At 50.0% G+C, this 4,743-nt stretch overlaps 1 non-coding gene across 1 annotated transcript; it reads right to left on the reverse strand.

Moving 5' to 3' along the window:
- Positions 1-4,089: 4,089 nt before the first annotated feature.
- Positions 4,090-4,222, reverse strand: LOC114637707. The gene has a single exon (XR_003713780.1). It is a non-coding gene; the product is annotated as a small nucleolar RNA SNORA17 (small nucleolar RNA).
- Positions 4,223-4,743: the final 521 nt, after the last annotated feature.

Here is a 4,743-nt window from a genome sequence, read left to right on the forward strand (position 1 = left end):
TTCATTTAGGGGCTTCTGAAAGCCTTCCTGTTCCAGCCTCTCATGGAGCCTGTGAACTCTTTTGGCAGGAGGGTAGCTTGCCCATAGAAACCTTGGCAGGAGGGCTCAGTGGTGATGAATGGGTCTTAGAGTGATGAGTTGGGGTTCTTGGCGTACTTACCTAGCCTCAAGCGCCTTTCTGACTTGGCTGTGTCCTTCAGCAGGTCCTCCAAACACCTGTCTCCTTGTTTTGGAGGTGGCATCCTCATCCCTTGACACTGAGCCACCTTTCTGTTACTTTTCTGCTTGGACTGAGATTCTTCCATAGTGACAGAGCCCTTGGATATTGTTTCTCTGAGCAGTTTGTGCTCTTACTGCTTCAAGACTCTTTTCTGTTGTTCCAAGAAGAGGCCAGTTGCTTCTTGTCTCTGCCAGACATTTCCTTCTGGGAATGGATATTTAGTACTGATAGAGGAGACCTGGTAATAAAAGAAAACAGACAAACCTCTACAGGGTCAGATGGGCCTTGATCAGAACAATTGAAAGACACAAATCTCTCCTGGGGAGTGGGGACTGTGTGTCCAGGTGCAGGGGCTTGGGTTTCGTAGGGCAGAAGAGGGAACTCTGGGACAGGAGTGTTTAACAGTGGACACGTTCTTTAACAATTCACAGCTGAATGATGCCAGTGGATGTTCTAGCTACCGTGTTGGATTTCCTGAATGTAGGTGTGCTTAACTTTATACTGAGTTGGGGTTTCATAGCTTGTCTAAGGTTCTTTTAGGTCACTAAGATTATTTATGTCACCCCAAGGACAGATGAAAGGAATGGAGTGTGTGTTGTCTTACTGATTGGTTCCTGTGGCAGGGGGATGATGGAGGTGCAGCTCCATCCTGTGCCTAGGGGTTATGGGGTGTGTACATTGTGGGTGAAGTTCATATGCTGAAAATAGATTTTTAACTTGATCTGCTCTCCTGGATCAGTCATGTGATTGCTGCCATTTACTTCTGGAGTAACTTTTGAAAACAGATATTAGACAGGAGGCTGTGAAATGTTCAAAGAGATGGAGGATAGAGGACCCAGTAGGCCCTAGGCAGGGCAGGCATTGTCCTAATGTGGACTGAGTAATGGCAGTGATTAGATCCAGGTGGACCTTGTGTATAACCTTTAAAGAACAGGATAAAAATGACAAATGAGCATAAGGAGAAATGGTGAGATCAAGGAAGGAGGCAAGTCAGAAGGCTGTGGTTATCAGTCCTAAGGCAACTGTGTTTAAGTGTCCTGTGCTTTCGTCACTAACTTTGCTTAACTTAGCTCTCTGGGGACCTTGGCTCTCCCACACCAGCCCCTGTAAATAGCATATATGATGCTTAATTTATATATCTCATCCCTGGTCCTCCCTCTGAATATCTCATTACATAGGACAATTATTCGTGCAGATTCAGGACAGACAGGAGGGTGCAGGATAGGCTATGACAGGAGCAGGCACATGAACCAGACAGATGAATCCAGCAGTCTATCACCCATCAGAGCCTGCCTGCAGACTCTCCAAGCAGACGCTGGAGCCCAGGGCCTTGGTCCCTGATTTTCAGGATGAGGTTCTGCTATAATATTCCCTAGTGGAGTGAGGCCAGCCCTTACCTTCCCACAACTAAGTGGTTTGGTGGAATCTGGGTCCCAGTACTTACCCTACTCTTCCAGGGGGCCTACTGGAGTGTGTGTCCTTGAATAAGGCTCCTCAGCTAGGAAACTGTTCTTCAAAAGTGAAAGAGACTCTGGACCCTTATCAGGAAGGCAGGCGACAGAGAACCTGCCCAGATGGAAGTTGAACATTATTCAGGTTGTTTCCTGTTAAGTCTCTGCAGGTGCCTGGGCTGGAGGAGTCAGGCTGAGAGCTTCTTCCGGGTTTGCAGAAGCCCTGCCTGCCTCAGCACAGGACTCATGTCTGAGCTCAGTTCCCTCCTCCACTAATGTGAGACTCAAGGTTTGCCAACAGGTCCCAGGTCAGCAATAGCTCCTGGATCACCCCAGGTTTGTGGTCTGGATCTCCATGCTTCTCTCCTTCGCTGTAGCCTGCCCAGCCACAGGCTGCTCATTTCAGTAAATGCCTCTTAGGCCACAAACCCTGTGTATGTTTTGTTTTTGACTCCTGAAGTCTCCTAAACGTCACATTTGGGTTTTGATTCTCACCAACATCATATTCTTTTTCTGTAGGTGTGTGGTGTGTAGTCCATTTTCATGTTCAAGTGGACTCATGTGTGTGACCTCAGGGCCAGCTGTCTTTCTGGCTATATGGGTAAGGGTAGGGAAGGGAATCTCTCCTTTCCCCAAGCTGATGTAAGGCAGACAAGTTCAGGGCCACCTCGCATGTTCAGGGCCAGCTCACCTTTGCTCCCAATATGACTGGCAGCTGTTTCATGCTCCAAAGGCAGGTGTTGGCCCTTCTCCCAAGTGTTGGAGCAGGGCCAATTCTCCAGCTCTCATGAACCCAAAGAGAGGTTTCCTGTCTTCTCTAGAGGGTGAGGGGAGAGTTTGAGGGCAGAGGGAAGAATCTCTCCCTCATCCATGCCACTCTAGGGGAGACAGTGGCAGGGCCAACTTTTCTATACTCATACCCTTGGGTCCTGCACACCTACAACACCCACAATATTTGGGGCCTGTTCTTCCAAGTACTTCACCTGACTAGGGACAGATTCAGCTCCCCTACTCTGATGCCTCCAGGACCTGTTCTCCCATGATTCCCAAGAGAAGGGTGGGGCCAGTTCTTCACAGCCCTCAGACATTAATATATTCCTGGTCAGCAGCCCACCCAGACCAGGGATTTCTGCCTGGCTTTTGGTGGTAATTGATCCCTGCTGCTGAAGTGTGGGGCAGTGGGCTATGAGAAAGCCAGAAAGCTTGGTAGAAATCTTTGAAGCCCCGGAAACCTCGGCCTGAAAAGGGTCACAGGACGGAAGGTTGCTTCAGATTTCCCACGCCAGTGGCCCTCTTAGCTTCCGCTTCCCATAAAGAGACCCGTGACCCCTATCACGTAGGATAGCACCTCCATGCAAATAAGGCATCCTCAAACACCCAAGCCAAACCAATAGGGGCTACCTGTTCTTTCCCCGAAACTGTATATATATAATTCCAGAGCTCAAATTAAACGACTACTGCTGTGTGGTGCAAGGTCTCCTGCTGTCTGAGTGTTTTTGCGATCCCTCGCCAGTCGCGCACTTCAAAGGACAACACTCTCCTCTCCCCTTAGCGGGAAGAGCGAGCTGAACTAAAAGAGCTGAGACACTTTTCTTCCGTGGGCTCTCACGAGCGACTCCCGGAAAGAGAGAATTAAAAGAGCTGATAACACTTTCTCGCTTTTGGGGGCTGGGACAGAGGTCCCGCTCCGGTTTTTGGGTGACCAGAGGCCGCTGTGGAGCGAGCCCCGCCCCGTCGGCTGCTGAAGGCCCTGGGCCGGCTGGGCTGGCTCCTTCCACGCCCCCAACCCCGGAGGCCGCTCGCCCACCCCCGCTGGCCCGGCTTGGAGCTGACGCCAGCCGCTGCCGCAGATCCGGTATCCTGCAGCGGTTCCGTCAGCCCGCGATCCCTAGGCGCGAGCACTGCACGACACTGAAGTAGCATAGATCCTAATGTGAACCCACAGGCAGCACAGGACAGTACTTCACCATGGTTCCAGGTGGCATCACTGGCTCCTCACATCAGGCTGTCCCTCACTACCCTCGAGTCCCCAGTTCTGCCTCTCTTCATTGTGCCCACATCCTTCTGTTTCTCTTTCTCTTACATTTCTCCACCACTTACTTGCTCCTCTTAGTGGCCTGAGGGGCTTGAGTGTCTGGGTGGTCTCAGGGTTGGTTTCAGGAGTGTGTTGCCCTGCCTATGCTTCATGACTCTGGACAGGGATCATCTTGAGCATGGTCTATTCCCCCATGCTCCTTGCAGACCTGTACAGTGCAGACTGGTGGTCATCTAAGGCTAGCTCCCTGTCCCATGGTGTCAGACTGGTGGTTGTCTAGGTCTTACTCTTGACCCTGCCTGGGCTAGCTCCCCTCCTGAGCTAGCTTCCAACCCTGGGAGTCCACAGGACTGTTAGTTGTCTTGGGCTTGCTTTGTTCAGGGAGTGTTAGTCCACTAATCATTCAGATGTCCATAGGTCAGAACACTGAGCCTAGACATAGGCTCTCTCAACTCTGCCACCTACAATTGCACATGTGACATAGCAGCCATACCTGTAACACCTCTAGGGGGCATGTGTTGTGGTAATGTTTTCCTGGGACAACATGATTGATACAGAATGGCAATGCCCATTGTGGGTGGTGCCATTCCTGAGTAGGTGGTCCTTGGTTGTGTAAGAAAGCAGGCTGAGCAAGCCCTGGAGAGAAAGCCAGTGAGAAGTACTGCTCCATGGCCTTTGTGCAGTGAGTGGCCTTTGGTTCCTGCCCTGTCTCCCCAGGAAAGACAGTAAGCTGTACAGTGAAGTGAATATGTTCCTCCCCAAGCAGCCTGTGTGCAGTCCTGGTGTTTATCTCAGCAACAGAAGGCAAATGAAGACACATCCTGTGTTGCAAGAAGTTTTCAGATGAAGATTTCATCTCACAAAAAATTTTACTTATCAAGTTTTTTCTCACGTAATATATTTTAATCTTTCAGACCAACACAACTTCCAGAAACAATGAATAAAATACCATCCTTCCCGATACCCTTGGCAGCATTTATGTAGTGTATTATGACTAGCCATTCTGGTTGTTCTGAGACATTTTGGTGGTTTAAGTA

This window comes from Grammomys surdaster, unplaced genomic scaffold, assembly GCF_004785775.1.
Source record: "Grammomys surdaster isolate TR1022 unplaced genomic scaffold, NIH_TR_1.0 125368, whole genome shotgun sequence".
NCBI lineage: Eukaryota > Metazoa > Chordata > Mammalia > Rodentia > Muridae > Grammomys > Grammomys surdaster.